Below are 27,097 nucleotides of genomic sequence, written 5' to 3' on the forward strand. Positions count from 1 at the left end.
TGTTGCTTTTTCCCATAAAGCCAACTCTTAGCTTTACTCATTAATTAGTTCATTCGTTTTCTAATTTTCACATTAAGCTCTCCTTGAGATTTCTAATTTGATATTTAATTGGGACTTTTACTTTTTTTCCTCACTTGCTTAGTTGCATGTCCATGTCATTGATGTCCTCTATTTTTTTCACATACCTATTTGGAGAGAAAAAAATTTGCCTTAAGAACTCACTATTTTGGCTGCAGATTGTAATTCTCTTGGTGGAATTATGGAATGTTTCTGTAATTTGTTGTTTCATCCACTCATTTAGCATTAGATTCAACCATTCTGGAGAGCAATTTGGATCCTTGCAGAAAGGGCTATCAAATTGCACATACCTTGAGAAATGGCAATTGCCTTACGGGGGGGTGGGGAGTCTGTATCCCAAAGAAATTATAGGGGAGGGAAAAGGACCCTGTGTCAAGTTGTAGTTGTTCTTTTTTATGATAGAAACTGGAAAATCGGTAGATGCCCATCAATTGGAGAGTGGCTGAACAAGATGTGACAATATATGAAGGTAAAGGAATGTTAGCATTACATAAGAAATGATGAAAAAGCTCATTTCAGAAAGGCCTGGAAAGATTCACACAAACTGATGCTGAGTGGAACAATCAGAAGGAAGAATACTTTGTACAAAATAACAGCAAGAATTTGTATTGATCAGCTAGGAAAGAATTGCTTCTCAGTGCTTTAGTGATCCAAGCAATCCCGATTGAAGATGGCATTTGCTGTCCAAAGTCTTTCACAAAAAGAACTACAGAGAAAGAATGTAAAACTCCATATGCTATGTTTTTGTTTCACTCTCTCTCTCATGATTATTCCCTTTTGCTCTGATTTGTCTTTCCCAACATGATTCATAAAAGCAATGCTTATAAAAAGTAAATTTACTAAACACTACAAAAAATTTAAAATTAAAATTTTATTCAATTTTTAATGTATAAGATCATTGTCCAAACAGGACAGCCAATACCTATGCTGTTTAGGGCATCCAGTGAGCCAGAGACCTGGGGACCAAGTCTGACTGAAACTACATGTACAATTAGCAATTCTTGATTCTCAATTTACCATCTTTGTGAACAGGATCCTGGACTGGTGTTCGCAATTTTCCTTTATAAGGGGCTGAGCCTCTTCCTGGGTCTTTGGCTGGAGTGCCTAAAGCCTGTGCAGGCAAGTGCTGCAGCCTGAGGCAAGAGAAGGCTGAGAGGGGTGGGGTGGTCATTGGTCAGCTCAGAGACTGGCTTCTTCCAGGGTTGGGACTGCCAAGGCCAGCCCACCTGCTGGCATCACAGTGAATGCTGGAGCTTTATGTTGGGCATCTGTTCTCTCAGGTTTTCAAGGGAAATGGGGGGAGATCAACTGGGGAAGAGGAGCGCCCTGGCCCATCTGTGGAACTTTCTTGCCAGGTGGTGGAACCACATCTGCAGAGGTCACACATTCAGACTACATTTTGAGGGTGATTGGTGTCTTTTTTGGGGGGAGGATCTTTTTCCAAAGATGGCACAATGCCTTCCATTCGGCCTGTTGGCATTCTTCTAGGTTTTGGGGTGAAGTCTCTGGAGGACACACATTCATCCTAGGAGGGGTTAAGGTGGGTCACCTTGTCTGTTTTTTTGTTGTCGTTTTTAATTTTTTTTTTTTTACCCAATACGTGATGAAGAGTTGAGGTCGATTGAGGAAGAGGAACGCCTTGGCCCATTGGTGGTAGCTTCTGCCAGGCAGTGGGGCCCATTCTGTGGAGGGTAGACATTTAGCCTGGTGGTCGAGTTAATTTACTTTTTTTTCACACCACGAGCTATGTGGGCAGGTCAAATACCAGTGAGGTCCTCCAGGGTCTGTTGGCAGAGCCTTCTACCAAGTGGCAGGTTCAAGTCTGTGGATGAAGGAGGCAACATATGAGCAAAGGAGAAGGAATTAGGAAACAGGGAAGGATGTGAGTGGCAAAAATAGGAAGAATACTTTGTACGAAATAACAAGAATTTGTGACAGATAGGAGAGAATTGGCTCTTCCTAGTGCTTTAGTGATCCAAAGCAATCCTAATCTTTGGACAGAAAATGCCCTCTGCATTAAAAAAAAATGAGAAAAAAAATGTAACACCATGTATTGTGGTCACTTTTTTTTTCTCTCTTCCATGGTTGTTCCTTTTGCTTTGCTTTTTCTCTCCAAACACGATTCATAAAGCAAAGTATATTCTAAATCAATACATTTGAAAATTCTATTTTATTGAGCAAAAAATAGGACAATCAAAGTAGTATAACAATATAGGACAATATAAGGCAACAATAGAAAGGTCATGCTTCTGCCAAAATGATTGGGGCAGCCCCTTTTTGTAGTGGTCAGAAAATAGAAATTGAATGGATGTCCAACAATCGGAGAATGGTTGGGTAAATTATGGTTTATGAATATTATGGAATATTATAGTTCTATAAGAAATGACCAGCAGCATGAATACAGAGAGGCTTTGAAAGACTTACATAAACTGATCCTAAGTGAAATGAGCAGAACAAGAAGACCATTATACCCTTCAACAATAATTCTGTAGGAGGATGTATTCTGATGGAAGTGGCTATCTTGGACAAAGAGAAGATCTAATTCAGTTCCATTTCATCAATGATGGACAGAATCAGCTACACCCAGAGAAGGAACACTGGGAAATGAGTGTAACCTGTTTACATTTTTTTGTTTTTCTTCCCAGGTTATTTTTACCTTGTGCATCCAATTCTTCTTGTGCAACAAGAGAACTGTACGGTTCTGCTCACATACATTGTATCTGCGATATAATATAACATAGTAAACCTGTACAAAACTGCCTGCCTTCTAGGGGAGGGGGTGGAGGGAGGGAAGGGAAAAGTCAGAACAGAAGCGAGTGCAAGGGATAATGTTGTAAAAAAACAATAGCAAGGTCAATACTTTTTGCCGCCAATATGCTTGGCATCCAATCAACCAGAGAGCCAGAGAGCCAGAGATTCAGGGACCAAGGCTGGCTTTATCTTTTAAAAAAATTTTATCATATAGCTTTTTATTTAAAAAACATATGCTTGGGTAATTTTTCTAATCTAATTAAAATTATTTTGTGATCAATAATGATCTCTAGTTTTTTTTTTTGGTCATAAATTCCTTCCTCGTGCATAGTTCTGAGAGGTAAATTATCCTATGCTGTTCCAGATTTGTTTATATCATTCTTATTTCCAGATCATGAACCCATTAGGACCTTAGCTTGGTATATGGTGTTAGGTGTGGGTCAATGACTAGTTTCTGCCATCCTAGTTTCCAATTTTCCCCGCAGTTTTTGTCAAATAGTGAATTCTTATCCCAAAAGCTGGGGTCAAACACTAGATTGCTATAGTAGTTGACTATTTTGTTCTGTGAACCTAATTTATTCCACTGATCAATGACTCTTTTTCCTATCTAGTACGAAATGGTTTTGATGGTCTAGCTGTTCCAGATCTGTGTCAAACACTAGATTGCTATAGTCATTAACTAATTTGTTCTGTGAACTTAACCTATTCCGTTGATAACTGCTCTTTTTCCTATCTAGTACCAAATGGTTTGAATGGCCTAGCTATATGACATCTAAAGCTACATTATAAAGCAGAGGTCACCTTCAATTTTTTTTAATTGATTCCCTTGAAATTGACCTTTTGCTCTTACAGATTAATTTTTTTGGGGGGCAGGGGTCAGTAAAATAGGTTGAGAGTTTGTCATAGCACTAAATAAATAGGTGTATTTGGGTACCCAGTCTTGGGTAGTCTTGTCACCTTTATTACTTTTGCTGCCCCTATCCAATAGCCCTTTATATTTTTCCAATATAGATAGATAGATAGATAGATATATGCATAGATATATATAGATATAGATATAGATATAGATATAGATATAGATATAGATATAGATATAGATATAGATATAGATATAGATATAGATATAGATATAGATATATAGTGCCCTTCCTTATTCCTTTTAATTAGACATATTTTTACTTTTGCTTGATCTGAAGTCAGGATGGTTACCCCTGCTTTTTTGTACTTCACCTGAAGCATAATAGATTCTGCTCCAGCCTTTTACTTTTCCTCTGTATGTATCATTCTGTTTTAAATGTGTTTCTTTTAAACAATATATTATAGAAGCCAGTCTGCTATCCATTTACCTTTTATTGAGAGAGTTCACATTTATGGTTAAAACTGTATTTCCTTGCCATCTTATTCCCAAAATTATACTTTTCTCTTTCCTTTTCCCCTTTCCCTCCTTCCCCAGTATTTTTCTTAGGAGCACTACTTGCCTCAACCAGCCATCTTCCTTTAGAGTCCCTCCCCCTTTCTTACACCTTTGCTTAGTATTTCTGTTTCCCCTTCTATTTAGTTTCCCCCTTTCCCCTTTTGCTTTTCCCCTACCCCACTTTGCTGTAAGGTGAGAGAAGTTTCTCGGGGAAACCAAATATTTGTAATATTTTCTCTTTGAGCCAAATCTGTCCAGAGTAAGATTCACAAAACATTCATCCCCTTCCCTGCTTTCCCTCATTTATAAAAGGTTTTCGTTGCTTCGTCTTGAGATTTAATTTCCCTCATTTTCCCTCCACTTTTCTCTTTTTTCCAAGTATAATGCCCTTCTCACCTCTAGTTTTTTTTTTATTTTTTTTATTGGAACAGTAATATGAAATTATACATATACTCTCTATGTATACCCATAACAGAATTATACTTTTTAAGTGCTCTGCTTACCTTTTTATGCTTCTTCTGATTTCAATATTTGGATTTTCAATATTTGTTTAGCTCTGGTCTTTTCATCAGCAATAAATGCAAGTCACCCTGATTCACTGAATGTCCATCTATTCTCTGAAAGAAAATCTCAGTTTAGAGGAGTAATTTATTCTTGGCTGCATTCCATTTACCTTTACCTTTCAGAATATCAGATCCCAGGTCCTTCTATCCTTTAAGGGGGAAGCCTTTAGGTCCTGGGTATAATCCTTATTGTGGTTCTTCAGTTCATCATATCTTACTCCACACACTCTCAGTTTTCCTTGTAAACCACTGATTGGTGCAGATTTGTTTCCATGGAGACTGGGAGGTCCCCCAGGCTTTTGTATCCACCCCACCCCCAGGGCTTCGTCCAGGGTCTCACCACAGTAGAAAATCAATGTTTTTTCTTATTCTTTCTCCTAAACTCTGTGCACTCTGGCTTCTCTCCTCCTCATTCAGATGAGTTTTACTCATTGAAATGCAGTGACTGATAACCTCTGGAGTGCAAAAGCTGAAAGAGCCCTGTCTAATTCTCCTCCTTCAGCATCTCTCTGGCAGCATTTTTGGGAGTGACTGCCTTTTCTTCTCCCTCTCTTTTCAGAGTTTTCCAGATTCTGCCATCTCTGGGTTTTTTACTGACTTGTGTGTCCTGCTTGGCTCTTTGACTGGATCTTTATTTATGTCATGGACCCTGGGGAGGACCCCCTTATGCCTGTGTCACCAGTCATCTATGTCCTGGAAACTGATGAGGCCCAATTGTCATCTCTAAGCAAAACACTCGCAGCTATGTTGATGGGGCTGGAGTCTACCTCCTCAGCTGTGCTCCCCAATTCCCATATAATTCTGTTGCCCATGTTGAATCTGAGCCAATTTGCAGCTGAAAATCCATGTGTCCAAAGCACATTGCATAATCTTGGTCCCCCAAACTCTCCCCTTGTCTGAAATTCTCTACTCCGGGCACCCAGCTTTGCAGGATCAGTCATCCCCTACCCTTTTCTCTTACTTTGCCCACATTTCATCCATTAGCTTCTGCAGGTTCTAAGCCCTTCCTCTACGACTCTCCTCCCCCAGAGGCTTGCTTTCCTTTAGTCTCCTTGCCATCAACCTCATGACCCTGTACACCTCTTTCCTACAGGACTCCAGCTGTTCTATTAGGATTATGCATTCTCATGTGACTGTCTCTGTACTCTGTATTTTTTTGGTGGATTCTAGTTTATGTATTTGTTGTCCTCCCATTTAAAATGGAATTTGTGCATCTTAAACAAGTATTGCTAAATCTTTGTTGATTGATTCTCAGCCTTGGGAATTGTCCTGTTTCTTTCCCTGTTCAGTTGCAGATTTCATTGAGGGAAAAGATGTCAACCAAACTGCTATAATTCCTTATTACAACAACTATCCCATCCACCCAACTAAAGAAGTAGCTGTCCCATAAGGCCCTAACGTAGCACAGCCCAGGCACTGCTTTTCAAGCAGTAAGCAGAACCCTCTCCAACACAATGGATGATAGTGATCAATTCTTTCAGATTGTTTCCCAATTTCCTCCTTTCTCCTTTTCATTTTGCCTCCATACTCATCATTAAAATAAATGGAAGGAAGGCAACTGAGAGACTCCTTGTGTAACCACAGGAATAATTACAGAGGATGAATGATTATGGCAAAGTGTCTGTATGTCAAAAGAATTTATCTCCAAAGGTAAAATCCACTTATTGGCTGTGATTTCAGGTGGCATTTTTAAAATATAGGATGGGTAGTTTCTCTCAGATAGCTCCAATCACAAAATGTGAATGTAGTTGAGATATTCTTTGACTTACAACAGGCAATAACATGTATACTTTAATACTGCAACAAGGATTAGAGAATAAAAGAGATTATTCTCAAGGCTGGGATGAGAACCGATGCACTAATGAGCCTGAGAGATGCACAGGATGTTGTGAAAACAAAGAACAAAAACCAAAATTCTGTTATTAAATATTTTCTTGAAAAGGAAATTAATTGTTATGTCTTTTGAATTCTCCCTGTTATTCTGGTGGGATTTGACAATATTTTTTGTTATTTCAATGGTTTTTCTGCTTTCCAGTTAAGTTTTTTTTTGTTGTTGTTGTTTTTATTTTGGAAGTGAAGTTAATGAATTGAAAAGAAATACACCTACCTGGACACCTCTCCTCCTGAAGGGACCACTGTCCTCAACATGAGTGTAATTACTTAGGCTGCTCCAGAAGCTGCACAAGGTCGCCACAGGGCCACAAATTCCCCAGACCTCGCTGTGGGGAAAGCTTGGACAGTTTTGGACAGTAGTTAGAAACAGTTACTGACCAACAGTTATGAACCATTTGGAAAACTGCCCATGGGTTTCAGAACATTCTAGGACAGTGGTCCTCAAACTGAGGGGGGCCAGTTCACTGTCCCTGAGACTGTGGGAGGGCCGGACTATAGTAAAAACAAAAGCTCACACTCTGTCTCCGCCACTCAGCCCAGTTGCCATAACCCCGTGGGCAGCATAAATGTCCTCAGGGGGCTGCTTCTGGCCTGCTCTAGCGTTACTCAATATTTCACATCGCCAGTCTCTCCTAATTCCCAGGACGTCAGAAAGCCTCAGGCCACAGACCTTTGCAGTAACAACTAATTACCTGGCTGCCTCCTCTGCGGCTTTCAGAGATCTCTAGGTACAATTTTTTGAATCCTAGTTTAATATCTGATAGCTTGCTCAAGGAACAGCCATGTGCAAACTCAAAGTCTTTATTATCCTTGCTCACATAATGCCCTGACCTGTTAACTCCCAAGTGAATGTGTGGTCTGTGAGAGAACCACGTGTTCACTGTCAAGCTCCTTACCTCTCTTGCCTATTCATCAGCTTGGCTCAACTACCCCCAGAATAAAGAGACTGAAGAGATTGACCCATTGCTAGAATGGTCTTAAAAAGGTTCTGTGCCGTCTCCAACACAGCCAATCAGAGAGGGAGCCATCTGCTGTTAGGAAGCCTACCCATGGGACAGCTCCTAGCCACAGAAAATTTCTTCTGGACCACTCAAACCTCCTGTTGCGCCATGCTGGCCCATTTAAAGGACCCTTACACAAAGGTGTATCTAATTCATTAGGTTTTTTCATAAAATTAACTCTTAGTTTTATTAGTTCAATAGCTTCCTGAGTTTCAATTTTATTAATCTCTCCCTGGAGTTTCAGAATGTCTAATTTGACATTGAATTGTGGGTTTTAATTTCTTCTTTTCTTGTTCTCTTCCTAGCTTCTTTAGTTGTATACCCAAGTCATTGATCTCCTCTTTATTTGATTCACACAGCTATTTAGAGACATAAAGTATGGCCTAAGAACTCCCAGCTTTGGATGCATATTTCACAGGTTTTAGGATGTTGTTTCATTATGGTAATTCTCTTGGATGAAATCCACATTACTCTGATTTGTTGTTTGACCCACCCATTTTTTAGAATTGGATTTAAAGATTCTGGAGAGCAATTGGGAACTAGGCAGAAAGGCTCTAAAACTTTACATACCCTTTGACCCAACTGTTCTGTACCCCAAGGTAATCAGAGAGGAGGCTAAAGGACCCACACGTGCAAAATTGTTTATAGCAGCTCCTTTTTGTGGTAGCAAAGAACTGGAAAATCAGTAGATGTGCATTAGATGGGGAATGATTGAAAAAGATGTGGTGGTCTATGAAGGTGAGAGAATATTAGGATTAGACAAAATTGGTGAACAAGCTGATTTTAGAAAAGCCTGGAAAGATTTACACAAACTGATGCTGAGTGGAACAAGCAGAAGGAAGAATAGTGTACACAAAATAACAGCAAGAATTTGTGATGATCAGCTAGGAAAGAATTGGTTTGTCTCAGTCCTTTAGTGATCAACAGCAGTCCAGATAGACTTTGGACAGAAAATGCCATCTGCATTCAAAAAAAGAACAAAGGAAAAAGAATGTAAAACAACATATGCCATGTGCACTTGTTCTTTTTTTTTTTTTCTCTGTCCCATGGTTATTCCCTTTTGCTCTGATTTTCTTGTCTCAACATGATTCATAAAGCAATGCTTATTAAATAATTTATGAAACATTGAAAATAATTTAAATTTAATTCAATTTTTAATTTTTAAGACACAGTCCAACCAGGACAGCCAATACATTTTCTATTTAGGGCATCCAGTGATCCAGAGACCTGAGGACCAAGGTTGGCTGGAACTTCACGTTCAATTGGCAATTCTTGCTTCTCAATTTGCAATCTTCATCTACCTGGTAAACAGGGTGGACTATTGTTCACAATTTTCCTCTGTATGAGCGGCTGAGGCACTTCTTCCTGGGGCCTTTGGCAGGAGTCCCTAAAGCCTGTGGCAGACAGGCGCTGCAGCCTGAGGGGAGAAGAGACTGACAGGGATGTGGTGGCTTCTTCTTTGACCTCTCATGGCAGTAAGGGGGGAGGTCATTCGTCAGCCCAGGACTGGCCTCTTCCAAGGGTAGGGAGGACCCAGTCCGGAACAGCTGCTGGCACCATGGTCAATGCTGGAGATTTTTGAGAGGCATCTGTTCCCCCAAGTTTTCAGGGGAAATGATGAGAGATCGACTGGTGAAGAGGAGCGCCCTGGCCCTTAGTGCAGAGTTCTGCCAGGTGGGAGCCAAGTCTGTGCAGGGCAGACATTCAGCCTCGTGGTGGAGGTGGGTCAGGGTGTTTCCGGGAGCTTTATCCAAAAATGGTACCATGCAGTGATTTTAACTGGGGAAGAGGCTGCCTTGGCCCACTGGCAGAGGCTTCTGCTGGTCAGTGGCAATAAGTCTGTAGCGGGCATACGAGATGGTCAGAACAATAGTTACAGAGTCTCAGGATCACTAATATATCTTCCCTAAAGTTTAGTTAAGAAATATTATTATCTTTGCAGGCCAGAAGACTTTTACAATCATTGACAAAACATTAGCATTCTTAATCAGCGTATTTGGGATTATTACACCTACAAAAATTGACTTTTCAGGAGTTGCTCCAAATGATATAGAGAAAGAATTTATTAGAATCTCAGGAAGCACACTATCCTATGCTGTGGCCCCAAAAGGACAGTAAAGGTGCCCCCTTGGAGAGCCATTCCACTGATAGTATTCACAACTTTTGTACTGTCAGAAAAAGAACCCCCCCAAATCCCATCCTCTGTAGAGGGTCACATAAATCTTTATTCCCCTATTTGGTCAGTGGAATGCAGTAGATGTATAGCTTTCTCACCAGTGTACTTCTTTGAATAACAGATCATCCTGAGGACCTTATCTAAAATCACATGCTTCATAACCTGAGCCCTTTAAGGCTTTAGATAACAGTCCCTGATCAATATGTGCTTAATCTATAAGTTCTTCATCTTTTCTCCCACTCAATCCCCCTTGTCATTCATAAAGATATATGTATATATTTCCTCATGAAGAGCTTACTTTGTGGTCAAATTCAATTAACATCTCTACACATTGCTTGTTCATCTCTTCATGTGGATCATCTGCTGCTATGGCCTTCCATCCCTCTTTCTGTAAAATCATCATTTTAATGGCATCCTCTTTGGGTAAGATTCTTGCCAGTGATCTCCGAACTATTCTTGTTCCCAACTGAATTATGCAAGGCAAACACAGTGGCCACAGGATGATTCCACTTATAGGTATTAATCCATATCCCAACAGATGTTTCCTCCAGCTTCCACTGAACCACGACCCCCAGCCAGTACCAAAGGGAGATTTCCAAACCCTCACAGGCACATGTGCAATCTTAGGGATGGTTTTCATGATTTCCTTAACAATTTGCCCATTATCATCAATCTGCATACAGCAGGTGGACAAATTCAGTTTCCCACAGACCCCACCTTCCTGGGCTAGTAAATCGTCTAAGACTAGCCAATGTTGTAACACTGCTTCCCTTGTCTGAGTTGCCTGATCAGCCAGTGAGTCTAAGGCTTGAGCAGTTTAGTTAGCTATTACCTCTAGCACTGGATGTAGTCTCATCAACCAATTTAACACATAGGTCAGCATTTGGTACCCCCAACTACCATCCTGGGCCCATGTTGCCGGTCAATATGCTTTTATAATTTCTCTCTGGAGGCCAGGCATCTCCCCACCCGTTGGCATCATTTGTCTGGGTCAAAGAAGTGTGAATGTGGGTTAGGGAGCAGTCCGCACTTCGTTTTTCCCTTTCCAAATTTTCACATAACCATATCTCCCATTGCCTGCCAACGCTTGATGAGAGAAAGGAAAATGAGGTCTAATTACACCTACATAACCAGCCCCAGTGCCATTTTTGGAAAAATGAGTATAAGCTGTCTGCCCACACATCCAGTAATGCCCCTTCAGGGCAGGATTATCTTCATTACAAAATATAAAAGGTCTGCTTGAACCTGGAAAATACCTGACATGCCAGTGACCTAAGGGCCTATCCAAAGATGACTTTCAACTCCCCATTGGCAGATGCAACCATTTTCCGCAGTTAGATCCTGATGGCTCCAGAAATTATTAAACCTTTTCCTAACAGTGTTTCTCTATTCTCCCACTGCCATTCCATTGAAGTGTGAGTTGAACCAGCTGCTATGCTATTGAAGGTTATACATGTCCATATCTGGGGTCCCTCTGGGTCAGGGATTAAACAGGCAGGTGCCATTTTTCTCACACATCCTTCACTACTATCAGAACATTGGATACAGAGCACGAACTACTGATCCGTCATAACAAGTTCCATCTATTCACATACCTACTGCAATCTGTGATAGCTCCCTTCTCCAGCCTGTGGGTAAATGTCCATGGGCATTCACTTTCTCCCATCCATGGCCCTGTACCACTCTGATTTGAGCAATATTCCCACAGGGTCCAGTGATGCTTTTCTTCTCCTGACCAGAAACCTGTTCCATTGTATATTACTGACCTGTTGTTCAAGATCCCAGGCCGGAGACAGGGGAACAGGAAGCCAGGGTCACCGTGTAAGTTGATCACGTCCCCCACATATCCAACAGCCAGTCAATCTAAAGCTAGTGGCTATTGTTTGGATCAGGGTTTGAAAGGTATTTTCATGCCCTAATGGTCCCAAGGTACCAGTACAAAGGGTGTACCCACATAAAATTACACATGCATATACAAGGCACAGTCTCCAAGCCTTTGGGTTTGGTTCACACCCCATTCTTCCTGATAGTATATAATATCCCTAATCCCTAACAATACAGTCCAACAAAATATAATATCTAATACAAACAAGAAAAGTCCCAAAAGAGTTCCCCAAATGAGACAAGTCAGAAAAATTTTACATGCACAATTCATCAGTCTTTGCTAAGCTGTAATTTCAGCCACACTTTCGGCGTTCCTGGATCAGTCTCTACTGCCCACTTCTTTGGCGCCTCCACGGGACCTTTGACTCAAGTGTGATGTGCCCAACATTTCTCTTTGGTGCGTATCACCATAGCTGAAGTCAAGAGGATCTGGAAAGGCCCGTCCCCACTTGGAATCAGCTTGTCCCCTTTCCAGGAGCCAATCAGGACCCAATCTCCTGCTTTAAATGGGTGCATCACAAATCTTAAGGGGGGAGCCCGACTAATGAGACCTTTAATTGCAATGCTTTGAGATGTTCTGTCAGATCTTAACATATTTCCTAAGGAATAGCTCTTTAGTCTCAAAAATTGGGTCTGATTGCTCTGGGGTCATTAGCCCAGGGTAAGCATGGCCAAACAATAATTCATAAGGGCACAGACCAATGTCCTATGAGGCTTTGTCCTAATTCTCAGCAAAGCAAGAGGAAGGCACTTAGTCCAAGGTAACTGAGTTTCTAATGTTAACCCTGTAAGTTGGGGTTTTTTTTTTTGTTTGTTTTTTTATTTCCTGATTCATCCTTTCCACTTTTCCTTAGGAAGGATAGTGTCATGGAGTATGAAACTGCCAAGATATTTTAAGGCCTTAACTAAAGCTTGTAGCAGTTTGGCTGTAAAGTGTGTACCCCGGTCTGAATCAGTGCGTTCCACCATCTCATATCTTGAAATTATTTGTTCAAGGAGGACCTTCACTACAGTAGGGGCCGTAGCCTGACAGAGGGGAAAAGCCTCCACCCAAGAGGTCAGATGGTCCGCTATGACCAGCAGACATCTGAGACGTCCCACAGGGGGCAGTTCGGTGAAGTCCATTTGTATACTCTGAAAAGGTCTAATGCCAGGGCTTCTTCCGCTCAATGGGGCTCACTGAAGGGCCGCTCTGTTTGTCCTTCGACAGACAATGCAGCCATCCGTTACCTGAAGAGCCAATGTGTATAATCCAGGGTCGACAAACATAGTGCATATAGTATCACACTTATTCTGGACTGCCTAGGTGCAGGTATTGGATCACCTGTCTCATGACTGCTTTGGTCAGTACCTCTCTTCCACTGGGGAGAAACCAACGTCCCTTTGAACCTCCTGGGTCCCTGAAGCTGGAGTCTCTGTTTCTCCTCCGGGGTATAGGATGGTGGAGGTAAATGTTGAGGCAGGGCCGGTATTAACACCATCATTTCCTCAGGAGTAACAGAATCTCCTTCCCCAGCTAACTTGGCTTCTTCCATCACCAAACCGTTTCCCTTGGCTTTGAAGGAATTTCCTGCTCAGTGTTTTATCACTTGAACAACAGCTAAAAATTTAGGTGTCATCAGATTAGTCAGTACCTCAGTCACCAAGGCTTCATGTGCCAGTCCCTTATCTTTGCTCTTGACCATGCCTTGTTCTTCCCAGGTGCTTCCAAAAATGTGTACCGTTCCCCAGGCATACTTGGAGTCAGTGTAGTTAGTTCCACTCCTTTCACCCGATTCTTTAATGCATGATGGAGAATAAACAATTCACAAGTCTGGGCTGACAAGTTATTAGGTAAGACTCCTGATTTAATGACCCATAACCCATCCCCATCAACAATAGCCCAAACATTGTGTCTTCTTCCCTCCACCACTCTGGAGGATCCATCTATGAACCATCAGGCCCCTGTTAGCAGTGCTCCCTGACTTTTGTTTGTAAGTCCACCACATTAAGACAATCGGGCTCTAACTGCATATCCTCTCTGGGGGAGGCAGAAAGGAAACTAGCTGGGTTTGGATTCAAATATTGCAATAATACTAAATCATCTTTTTTTCTAATAAGATTGCTTCATATTTTAGTATTCTCGAATCAGTTAACCATCTTCCTGCCCTCTGATTTAAAATGGATTGAACCTGATGAGGAAAATTCACTATAAGACTTTCCCCAAATGTCAGTTTTCTGTTCTCTTCCACTAGTACAACTGTTCAGCTACTGCCTGTAGGCATGTGGGCCAACCTCTTGCCACAGGGTCTAACAATTTGACAGAAAAGCTGCAGGATATCTCTGCCCCCCTTATTTGTGCTAAAACTCCTAAGGCCACTCCTTGTTCAGTATTAATAGATGGAAGCGTTTCTTTAGAGATGGCAATATTAACACAGGGGCTGATAGTAAAGCCTTCCTCAAACTCCCAAACCTTTCCTGTGTTTCCTGTAAGATTCCATTCTATTTGATTAGGTTTTTTCTTATAAATATAAAGATTTAGATAACAATGCATATTCATTAATCCAAATCCTACAACATCCTACCAATCCCAGGAATTTCCTAAATTCCTTTTTCATCCTGGGTCTGGTCATCTGCAGCATTCCCTCAATCTGGATCTTATCCAATCTCTTCTGTAGCTCACTTATCATCAGTGTCCTAAATACTAAAGTTCCCGTTCTACATATTGGAATTTTTCTTGGGATACTCTCAACCCCTTCTGGTCCAGAAAATTAAGCAGGTCAATGGTCGTTTGTGTCTCTCTTTCTCCCAGTTATGAACAAATCATCCACATACTGTAATATTTTAATTCCCTGCTAAGAATATTCAAAGTCCCTCCAATATCCTTTGCAAGGCTTGCCCAAACAAATTGGCTGACTCTGTATACCTTTATGGGAGTACCAATTCTTGACATTCACCGCCACAATCCTTGTGTCCTAATTTTTTTCACCGTCTCTTACGTAACTACAATAGGGATATTAGATCGAGTGGAAAGCAATAATACAAAACAAAAATGAGGTTTTTTGAATTTCATTGCAGCCCTAATGACATGATTTGACTACCACTCCTCCAAATCATAAACTCTCTCTATGACATCTCTTATCTAACTTTTTATATTTAGGTCATCATTGTGTAACAATATACTCAAAATTGCTCCAGGGCCCAGGTCAGCTGTAGTGTAATGATTCTCTTTCTTTTCTGCTAAGGCCTGTCTCTCCTCTAGATCCAGAAACCCATCAATTAGGTGCAGTAATAGGGGAGTCTGGCTTCTGGAAAGAGAGATTAGATTCTTTTTTATGAATTAACTTTAACTTCCCATCTTTGTTCCAGAGTCCCAGAGAGAATCATGTAAAAATTAAGTCTGGCTTATGGTTGTGTTCTCCCAAAGAGAAGACAGAGAAAAATTTTCAAGTGTCGACTAATTCCTTGCACACAAAAACCTGTTAAAAGCCAAAAAACAAGACATAAGCAAAAATAACCCATAACAACTTTTATTTGTTATTTTATAATTAGAAATTTTTTGACAGTATACATGCATGAATAATTTATTTTTATATCATTTTCCCTTGTAATCATTTTTCCCATAACAACTTTTACATACTTTCAGGAGACTGGTATTAAAAATAGCTTTTCTCATAGGAAGTCCAGAGATAGACTTACTCATTACTTATGGCAGAGCTTTGAAGGATGAAGGAGAAAACACAGAAGTTCTCTCTCTTTCTGACTAATGCAGCACCCTATCGCTCTGCCACTGTCATGGGGTCTGTCCATCTAGGATTTATTGCATCATACCAAAGCTCCAGGCCCCTCAGACTAGAACCATACACATTGTGGGTGTTTCCCTGATTTAGAGACTAAGTCATTATCTTATTATTGTAGAGCCTTTCTTAGGTATTAATGAATGACAGTTCATTCAACTAAATATTGTAGTTTGGACAATGGACATTTAAAATCGGGTTTCTTTTATGAGTTCTTAGAATTATCTCTTTTGACCAATAAGGAAACTCAGATTATCTTCATATTCTTGGTCCTTCACAACAGGTCCCTAACCTCCTTTTCCAAACTTTTCCATTCCATTCTGTACTCTATGATTGTCAAACTGTCCTTTTTGTTCTCACATAGGAACTCTAACATCTGCTTTGCATTGGCTTAGAATCTCTTCTATCATCAAGTCATGCCTTCCAAAACAAAACTTTCTATCTTTCAAAGCAATCTCAATAAACTTGGGATAGAAAGTTCACTTCTTTTTTCTGTTTCTTTTCCCTCCCATGGTTTTTCCCACTTGTTCTCCTTTTTCTTTCCCAGTTCCATTCTAAATTTCAACATCCATTAATATGTATATCTGTGTGTGTGTGTGGGTATACATACATACACGCATGTAGATAGACATATGGATGGATTGATATACACAAAAACAAAAAGCCATGAAACTATCATCCAAAGTCAGCTATTTGTGCTGAGTCAAACAGGGGAGACTCCTTTTTAAAAACTTTGCTTTTAACTTTGAATATGAGCCAGGTAGCCTATATCAGATGGTGATGGCACATGCTCACTAATTGGCTTTCTTCATTGAAAATCTGAATTAATCAATAAATGAAGCAGGACTAACCCCCCATCTCCTCATTTGAAATGTGAAGTATACAAAGTGGTCTTTTAGGTGGACATTGCTCAGCCTTTCCCTAAAAAGCAGAGCACAGATTGAATTCAGTGTATATTATCTTGAAGTATTAATAAATTCCTTTTGTCTTATTTTCTGAGTTTGCTGTATTTGATTAGGACTTCAAGGCTTAATCTAGATTTCTTTTATGATTCTGGTAAGTCTAGCCAGGATATTGGGGGCGTGGCTCTTTGCCCATGTGGCTCTCTCCAAGAATCTACTCTGATTTTGCCACTAACATTTAGCTCTTTGTAAAGTGCCAGATCAGAGTAGATTAGTCTGAGAAGGAAAATGGTTAGAGATTGAAATTTCCCAAACTTTGGAAAGATAAAGACAAATAATTTTGCAACTCAACGTTCGATGTTTCCTCCTCATTTGTGCATGAAGAAATGGAAACTGCAAAGAGGCAAATGAGTATAGTTCTTCCCCAATGTTAGCTATCCTAGGAACAAAACATTAAGAGATGGAGTGAATGGAGGAAGTGAAAAAAATGTCCCTGGCAGCAACCCAGTATCAGTATGCACCCCAGTGAGGAGCAAGCTGACCCTGCAGAATGATCTTGTAGAGACAGAGCTATCCTGTACTGAATTCTACTGCTACCTTATACAATCTGAGGGTTCAGCTACAGACATTGACTTCCCGAGGCTATCTTATGGGAAGCAGAAAGCCTTGAAGACCAGTTGACTTATGACATTCCCAATTAGCATAGTTAGGACACCTTTTCCATAAAAGGTCTAACCTTCCTCCTTGTTCCCCATTGTTCCCCGCCTTATGGCTTAATAACTGTGCTTGACCTTGAGTGATTTGAGTGGAAATTCATACTAATTTCCATACTTCCATAACTTTCCATTCTGCCATACTGCAGAAACTAGGCATGGACCCACACTTAACACCACATACTAAGAGAAGATCAAAATGGGTCCATGATTTAGGCAGAAAGAATGAGATCATCAATAAATTAGAGGAACATAGTATAATTTAACTCTCAGACTTGTGGAGGAGGAAGGAATTTGTGACCAAACGAGAAGGAGAGATCATTATTGAACACAAAATAGAAAATGTTGATGACATCCAACTAAAAAAGTCTTTGTACAAACAAAACTAATGCAAACAAGATTATAAGGGAAGCAAGGAACCGGGAAAACATTTTTACAGTCAAAAGTTCTGATAAAGGCCTCATCTCTAAAATGTAGAGAGAATGGACTCTAGTTTACAAGAAATCAAGCCATTCTCCAATCGATAAATGGTCAGATATGAATAGACAACTCTCAGATGAAGAAATTGAATCTATTTCTAGCAATATGAAAAGATGCTCCAAGTTATTATTCATCACAGAAATGCAAATGAAGACAATTCTGAGATACCACTATATACCTCTCAGATTGGCGAGAATGACAGGGAGAGATAATGCCCAATGTTGGAGAGGATGTGGGAAAACGGCGTCACTGATGCCTTGTTGGTGGAGTTGTGAATACATCCAGCCATTCTGGAGAGCAATCTGGAATTATACCCAAAAAGTTATCAAAATGTGCATACCAGTTGACCCAGCAGTGCTACTACTGGGCTTATATCCCAAGGAAATACTAAAGAAGGAAAAGGGACCTGGATGTGCCAAAATGTTTGTGGCGGCTTTTTTGGTAGTGACTAGAAAGTGGAAAATGAATAGATGCCCATCAATTGGAGATTGGTTGGGTGAATTATGATTCATGAATGTTATGGAATATTATTGTTGTGTAAGAAATGACCAGCAGGATGAATACAGAGAGCCTTGGAGAGACTTACATCAACTGATGCTGAGTGAAATGAGCAAAACTGGGAGATCATTATACACTTTAACAGCAATACTGTAGGAGGATGTGTTCTGATGGAAGTGGATATCCTCGACAAAGAGAAGATCTAACTCAGATCCAATTGACCAATGATGGAGAGAATCCGCGACACACGGAGAAGGAACACTGGGAAATGAGTGTAAAGTGTTTGCATTTTTTTCCCCCAGGTTACTTTTACCTTCTGAATCCAATTCTTTCTTTGCAACAACAACAAAAAATTCGGTTCTGCACACATATATTGTATCTAGGATATACTATAACATATGTAATATGTATGGGAATGCCTGCCATCTAGGGGAGGTGCTGGAGGGAAGGAGGGGAAAATTCGAAACAGAAGGGAGTGCAAGTGAAAATGGTGTAAAAAATGACCCATGCATATAATACTGTCAAATATATAATAATTATAAAATTAATGAAAAAAGAAAGGATTCAGCAGAATTTGGTTGCTTAGGTAAGTGAGAAGTAAAGTCATCTAAGTTGAAATGATTCAAGTAAGAGAGAAATCTACATTATACTTGGGTATATAAAATTGTTTTAGATGTCATTGTTGTGAATGTCTATATGAACACATGTGTACATATGTATGTATATATAATATGCATATGATCATTTTCTATATACATACATGGGTTCATGAATGTGTTATATCCAGAAACATATTGTGTGTACATAAAAATATATGTGCTGAACTGAAAACCTGCATGGCAGATATATAGGGGAAGAAAGGGGGAAAAAAGATAAAATTACAATTTTCTCAATATTCCTCCATCTCGCTTACATCACCAGACTTCCTGCCAGAAGGTTGGGTAAATAGCTCCTAATCATTGCTTTAGTTTCTTTGTCATGGGTGGTGAATTCCCCCCTTTCATTATTTTTTATTAAAGCTTTTTAATTTTCAAAAGATATACATTGATAATTTTTCAGCATTAACCCTTGCAAAAGCCTGTGTTCCAATTATTCCCCCTTGTCCCCACCTCTTCCTGTAGATAATAATCCAATATACATTAAATCCAATATAGGCATACATATCATGCAATTATCTTGCTGCACAAGAAAAATGAAATCAAAAAGAAACAAATGAGAAATAAAATGCAAACAACAAGGAGAGCGAGAATGCTATGTTGTGATCTGCACTCAGTTTCCACAATGCTCTCTCTGGGCATAGATGGTTCTCTTCAACACAAAGTCACTGGAAATCCTCTGAATCATCTTATTGTGAAGTGCCATGTCCATCAGAATTGATCATTGTATAGTCTTGCTGTTGCCATGTACAATGATCTCCTGGTTCTATTCATTTCACTTAGCATCAGTTCATGTGACTCTCTCTAGGCTTCTCTGAAATCATCCTGCTGATGGCTTCTTATGGAACATTAATATTCCATACAATTCATATACCGTAACATATCTGGGCGTTCTGTAACGAAGGGGCAGCCACTCAGTGTCCAGTTTCTTGCAAATACCAAACATTGTTGCACATATGGGTCCCTTTCCCTCTTTTAGGATCTCTAGGACATAGAAGCCCAGAACAAACCAGGCTGAATCAAAGGGTATGCACAATTTGACAGCCCTTTGGGCATCACTCCCAATTGCTCTCTATGCCCTTTTATTTTCAATGTTGGTGATTTGCTTTTTCTTTCCTTTTTCTTGTCAAATTAACCAAAGTTTTATCTGTTTTGTCGCTTTTTCCCTCTTAGCTTTACTCATTAGTTCATTTACTTATTTTGGTTAATTACTCATTTACTTAGCTTTACTCATTAGTTCATTAGTTTTCTTATTTTCACATTTATTAATCTCTCCTTGGGATTTCTAATTTGATATTTAATTGGGACTTTTAATTTCTTTTCTTTTTTTTTTCCTCGCTTGCCTAGTTGCATGTCCATGTCATTGATGTCCTCTTTAATTTTTTCACATACTTATTTGAAGAGAAAAAAATTTGCTTTAAGAATTCACTATTTTGGCAGCATTATCTCATAGGTTTTCATACATTGTTTCATGATTGTCATTCTCTTGGTGGAATTATGGAATGTTTCTGTAATTTGTTGTTTCATCCACTCATTTTTTAGCATTCGATTCAACCATTCTGGAGAGCAATTTGGATCCTTGCAGAAAGGGCTATCAAACTGCACATACCTATAGAAATGGCAATTGCCTTACAGGGTCTGTATTCCAAAAAAATTATAGGGGAGGGAAAAGGACCCTGTGCCAAGTTGTTTGTAATTGTTCTTTTTATGATAGAAACTGGAAATTTGGTAGATGCCCATCAATTGGAGAATGGCTGAACAAGATGTGACGGTATATGAAGGTTATCATTATATGAATGACGGTATATGAATGTTAGCATTATATAAGAAATCATGAACAAGCTCATTTTAGAAAGGCCTGGAAAGACTCACACAAACTGATGCTGTGTGGAACAATCAGAAGGAAGAATACTTTGTACAAAATAACAGCAAGAATTTGTATTGATCAGCTAGGAAAAAATTGCTTCTTCTCAGTGCTTTGGTGATCCAAGGAATCCCAATAGACTTTGAACTGCAAATGCCATCCGCATTCACAAAAAGAACTACAGAAAAAGAATGTAAAACACCATATGCTATGTTTTTCTTTCACTCTCTCTCTCTCTCTCATGATTATTCCCTTTTGCTCTGATTTGTCTTTCCCAACATGATTCATAAAAGCAATGCTTATTAAAAGTAAATTTACTAAACACTACAAAAATTTAAAATTAAAATTTTATTCAATATTTAATGTATAATACAGGACAGCCAATAACTATGCTGTTTAGGGCATCCAATGAGCCAGAGACCTGGGGACCAAGTCTGACTGAAACTACATGTACAATTAGTAATTATTGATTCTCAATATATCATCTTTGTGAACAGGACCCTGGACTGGTGTTCGCAATTTTCCTTTATAGTTGGCTGAGCCTTTTCCTGGGACCTTTGGCTGGAGTGCCTAAAGCCTGTGGCAGGCAGGTGCTGCAGCCTGAGGGAAGAGGGGGCTAGGAGGGGTGGGGTGGTCATTGGTCAGCCCAGAGACCGGCTTCTTCCAGGGGTCGGGATTGCCAAGGCCGGCCTAGCTGCTGGCATCACAGTGAATCCTGGAGGTTTATGTTGGGCATCTGTTCCCTCAGGTTTTCAAGGGAAATGGGGGGAGATCAATTGGGGAAGAGGAGTGCCCTGACCCATCTGTGGAGCATTATTGCCAGGTGGTGGAACCACATCTGCAGAGGTCACACATTCAGACTGGATGTTGAGGGTGATTGGTGTCTTTTGGGGGGGGAGCGTCTCTTTGCAAAGATAGCACAATGCCTTCCATTCGCCCTGTTGGTATTCTTCTAGGTGTTGGGGTGAAGTCTCTGGAGGGCACACATTCATCCTAGGACGGGTTAAGGTGGGTCAGCTTGTCTGGTTTTTGTTTTTGTTTTTGTTTTTGTTTTTGTTGTTTTTGTTTTTGTTTTGTTTTACCCAATATGTGATGATGAGTTGAAGTCGATTGAAGAGGAACGCCTTTGACCCACTGGTGGAAGCTTCTGCCAGGCAGTGGGACCGATTCTGTGGAGGGTAGATATTTAGACTGGTGGTTGAGTTAATTTAGTTTTCTTTTCCACACCATGGGCTATGTGGGGAGGTCAACTCGGGGTGAGGTCCTCCAGGGCCCGTTGGCAGAGCCTTCTGCCAAGTGGTACGTCCAAGTCTGTGGATGAAGGAGGCAACATATGAGCAAAGGGGAAGGAATTAAGAAACAGAGAAGGATGTGGGTGGCAAAAATAGGAAGAATACTTTGTAGGAAATAACAGCAAGAATTTGTGACAGATAGGAGAGAATTGGTTCTTCTTAGCGCTTTAGTGATCCAAAGCAATCCTAATAAGACTTGACAGAAAATGCCCTCTGAATTAAAAAAAAAATGAGAAGAAAATGTAACACACCATGTACTTTGTTCACTTTTTCTCTCTCCCTCTCTCTTCCATGGTTATTACATTTGCTTTGTTTTTTTCTCTCCAAACACGATTCATAAAGCAAAATGTATTCTAAATTAATACATTTATTAACCCCCCCCATCAAATGAAAATTCTATTTTATTGTCCAAATAATAGGACTTTCAAGGTAGGAGAACAATATAGGACAATATACGACAACAACAGGAAGGTCATATTTGTGCCAAAATGTTTGTGGCAGCCCTTTTTCTAGTGGCCAGAGACTGGAAATGGAATGGATGTCCAAGATTCGGAGAATGGTTGGGTAAATTATGGTTTGTGAATATTATGGAATATTATGATTCTGTAAGAAATGACCAGCAGGAAGAATACAGAGAGGCTTGGAAAGACTTACAGGAACTGATGCTAAGTGAAATGAGCACAACCACTAGCTCATTATATACTTCAACAACAATACTTAGGAGGATGTATTCTGATGGAAGTGGATATCTTGACAAAGAGAAGATCTCATTCAGTTCCACTTCATCCATGATGGACAGAATCGGCTATACCCAGAGAAGGAACACGGGGAAATGAGTGTGACCTATTTTCATTTCTTGTTTTTCTTCCCAGGTTATTTTTACCTTCTGAATCCAATTCTTCTTGTGCAACAAGAGAACTGTACGGTTCTGCAATATACTATAACATAGTAAACCTGTATAAACCTGCCTGCCTTGTAGGGGAGGGGGTGGAGAGAGGGAAGGCAAAAGTCAGAACAGAAGTGAGTGCAAGGAATAATGTTGTAAAGAAATTACCCAACAATCGCAAGGCCAATACTTTTGGCCGCCAATACCCTTGGCAACCAATCAACCAGAGAGCCAGAGGGTCAGAGAACCAGAGACTCAGGGACCAAGGCTGGCTTTATCTGGCTTTATCTTTAAAAAATAATTAAAACTTTCTGTTTATTAAACATATGCTTGGGTAATTTTTCAACAAAGTGTTATGTACCAAATTATCCCCTTTCCCCCCCCCACTCCTTCCCTTAGGTGGCAGGTACTCTAATACATGTTGAAAAGCTTAAAATATATATAGTTAAACAGTTAGCTTGTTGTACAAGAAAAAATCAGACTCAGAAGGAGAAAAACCCGAAAGACAACAAAACGCAAGCAAACAGAAAGAGTAAGAATGCTATGTTATGGTCCACACTCAGTTCCCATGGTCCTCTCTGTGAGGGTAGATGGCTCTCTACATCACTGAAAAATTTTAATTGGTTTGAATCATAATCATTGTTGAAGAGAGATTCTATCCAACAGAATTGATCATCCTCTAGTCCTGTGGCATGTTATAATGATCTCCTGGTTCTGCTCTTTTCACTTAGCTTAGTCTCTCCAGGCCTCTCTGAAATAAATTATTCAGCCACTCTCCAAATCATTGGCATCCATTCAGTTTCCAGTTTCTTGCCACTACAAAAAGGGCTGCCACAAACATTTTTGCACATGTGGGGTCTCTTTTCCTCTGCTGAGATCTCTTTGGGATATAAACACAGTAGAAACACTGCTAGGTCAAAGGGTATGCAGTTTGATAACTTTTTGAGCATAGTTCCAAACTGTTCTTCAGAATATTTGAATGTGTTCACTATTCCACCAGCAATGCATCCGCATCCCAGTTTTCCCACATCCCCTCCAACATTCATCATTATCGTTTCTTGTCAATCTGACAGCTGTATAGGGGTAGCTCAGAATTTCTCTTTATTTGCATTTCTCTGTTCCAAGTGATTTGGAGCATCTTTTCATATGACTACAAATCGTTTCAATATCTTCATCTGAAAAATGTCTGTCCATATCCTTTCACATTTATCAATTGGAGAATGGCTTAACTTCTTATGAAGTTGAATCCATTCTCTATATATTTGAGAAATGAGGCGTTTATCAGATCCTTTGAATGTAAAAATGTTTTCCCCATTTATTGCTTCTTTTCTAATCTTGTCCACATTTGTTTTGTTTGTACAAAAACTTTTTAACTTAATCTAATGAAAATTATTTTGTGATCAATAATGATTTCTAGTTCTTCTTTGGTCATAAATTCCTTCCTCGTGCACAGTACTGAGAGGTAAATTCTCCTATGCTCTTCCAAATTTGTTTATTATAACATTCTTATTTCCAGATCATGAACCCATTTGGACCTTAACTTGGTATATGGTGTTAGGTGTGGGTCAATGAAGAGTTTCTGCCATCCTCGTTTTCCATTTTCCTAGCAGTTTTTGTCAAATAGTGAATTCTTATCCCAAATGCTGGGGTCAAACACTAGATTGCTATAGTAATTGACTATATTGTTCTGTGAATCTAACTTATTCCACTGATCAATGGATCTTTTTCCAATCTAGTACCAAATAGTTTTGATGGTCTAGCTATACCAGATCTCTGTCAAACACTACATTGCTATAGTCATTAACTATTTTGTCCTATAAACTTTACCTATTCCATTGATCACTGCTCTTTTTCCTATCTAGCACCAAATGGTTTGGATGGCCTAGCTGTATGACATCTAAAGCTACATTATAAAGCAGCGGTCACCTTCATTTTTTTTAAATAAATTCCCTTAAAATTCTTGACCTTTTGCTCTTACAGATGAATTTTGTTAATTTTTTTTTGGGGGGGGGTCAGTAAAATAGTTTGAGAGTTTGGTATGGCGCTAAATAAAATAGGTGTATTTGGGGACCCAGTCTTGGGTAGTTTTGTCATCTTTATTATTTTTGCTGCCCCTATCCAATAGCATTTTATATTTTTCCAATTGGTTAGATCAGTTTTGTAGTACTGTTCATATAGTTCCTGACTCTCTTTTGGCAGATAAGATTTTCAGATAAATGGAATTTATCTTTGTATCTCCCATTGTTGGATTTTATCAGTGATGTATAAAAATGCTGATGATTTATGTGGATTTATTTTGTATCCTGCAACATTGCTATAGTGGTGGAATATTTCTAATAGCTTTAGACTAGATTCTCTAGAGTTCTCTATATCATCATATCATCTGCAAAGAGTGATCATTTGGTTTCCTCATTAAATAACCTCTGTCCTCTCTTATTGCCAAAGCTAGCATTTTGAATACAATATTAAATAGTAATGGTGATAGAGGGGGAAAACTTGTTTCACCCCTGATGTTACTGGGAATGGTACCAGTTTATCCTCATTACATATGAGGCTTGCTGATGGTTTTAAATAGATGCTACTGACTATTTTTAGGAAATGTCCAATTATTCCTGTGCTCTCAAGTGTTTTTATGAGGAATGGATGTTAGATTTTATTATCTGTTGCGATAATCATATGGTTTTAATTTGGTTATTGCTATTGTCAATCATGGTTCCTAATATTGAACCAGACCTATATTCAGGTATAAAATCCTACTTGGTCATAGTATATTATCCTGGGAATTAATGTCTCATATTTAACTTAAGATTTTTGCATCAATATTCATTAGATAGAGTGGTCTATATTTTTTTTTCTGTTTTCGTCCTCCCTAGTTGAGGTATCAGTACTATGGCTGTGTCATCAAAGAATTTTGGTAGGAGTCCTTCATTGCCTAGTTTTCAAATACTTTAGTATTGGAGTTGTATTCTTGAAAATCCATCTGGTCCTGGGATTTTGCATAGAGAGTTGATTAACAGCTTGTTCTATTTCTCTTTCTAAAATGCCATTATTTAAGTAACTTATTTACTCTTCTGTTAATCTGGGCATTCTATATTTTTGGACATATTCCTCCTTTGCGCTTTTGGGCAAAATAACTACTAATTATCACTCTAATTGTCTCTTCATTGGTGGAAAGTTCTTTTCATCTTTGACACTAAAAATAATCAAAGTAACTAAAGGTCGATTTTTTTTCATAAAACCAACTCTTAGTTTTATTTATCTCTTATTTTTTACACTTTCAAATTTGGTATTTGGAGTTTTCTTTTTTGAATTAATTTTATAATTAAGGGTTTTTTTTGGCAGTACATATGCATAGGTAATTTTTTTTACTACATTATTCCTTGTACTCCCTCTATTCAGAATTTTTCCCCCTCCTTCCCTCCATCCCCTCCCTTACATCTCAGGCAGTCCCATACATATTAAATATCTTATAGTATATCCCAGGTACAATATATATGTGCAGAACCGAATTTTGTTGTCGTTGTTGTTGTTGTTGCAAAGGAAGAATTGTATTCAGAAGGTAAAAATAATCTGAGAAGAAAAACAACAACAACAACAACAACAACAACAAAAATGCTTATAGTTTACACTCATTTCCCAATGTTCCTTTTCAGGGTGTAGCTGATTCTGTCCAATTATTTAAATCTGATTTTGTTTTTTTTTTTTTAAACTTTTTTTTTTATATATTTTTGTAATATTATCCCTTGTATTCATTTTTCCAAATTATCCCCCCTCCCTCTAGTCTCTCCCCCCGATGACAGACAATCCCATACATTTTACATGTGTTACAATATAACCTAGATACAATACATGTGTGTAAATACCATTTTCTTGTTGCACAATAAGCATTAGATTCTGAAGGTACATGTAACCTGGGCAGACAGATATTAGTGCTAACAATTTACATTCATTTCCCAGTGTTTCTTCTCTGGGTGTAGCTACCTCTGTCCATCATTGATCAACTGGAATTGAGTTGGCTCTTCTTTATGTTGAAGATTTCCACTTCCATCAGAATACATCCTCATACAGTATTGTTGTTGAAGTGTATAGTGATCTTCTGGTTCTGCTCATTTCACTCAGCATCAGTTGATGTAAGTCTCTCCAAGCCTCTCTGTATTCCTCCTGCTGGTCATTTCTTACAGAGCAATAATATTCCATAACCTTCCTATACCATAATTTGCCCAACCATTCTCCAACTGATGGACATCCATTCATCTTCCAGTTTCTATCT

At 39.2% G+C, this 27,097-nt stretch overlaps 1 long non-coding RNA gene across 1 annotated transcript; it reads right to left on the reverse strand.

Moving 5' to 3' along the window:
• Positions 1-934: 934 nt before the first annotated feature.
• LOC141541302 (uncharacterized) lies at positions 935-7,132 on the reverse strand. The gene is made up of 3 exons (XR_012481737.1): positions 6,914-7,132; positions 4,747-4,860; positions 935-1,900 (listed from the first exon to the last, which is right to left on the reverse strand). It is a non-coding gene; the product is annotated as an uncharacterized LOC141541302 (long non-coding RNA).
• Between the last annotated feature and the right edge of the window lie 19,965 nt (positions 7,133-27,097).

This window comes from Sminthopsis crassicaudata, chromosome 4, assembly GCF_048593235.1.
Source record: "Sminthopsis crassicaudata isolate SCR6 chromosome 4, ASM4859323v1, whole genome shotgun sequence".
NCBI lineage: Eukaryota > Metazoa > Chordata > Mammalia > Dasyuromorphia > Dasyuridae > Sminthopsis > Sminthopsis crassicaudata.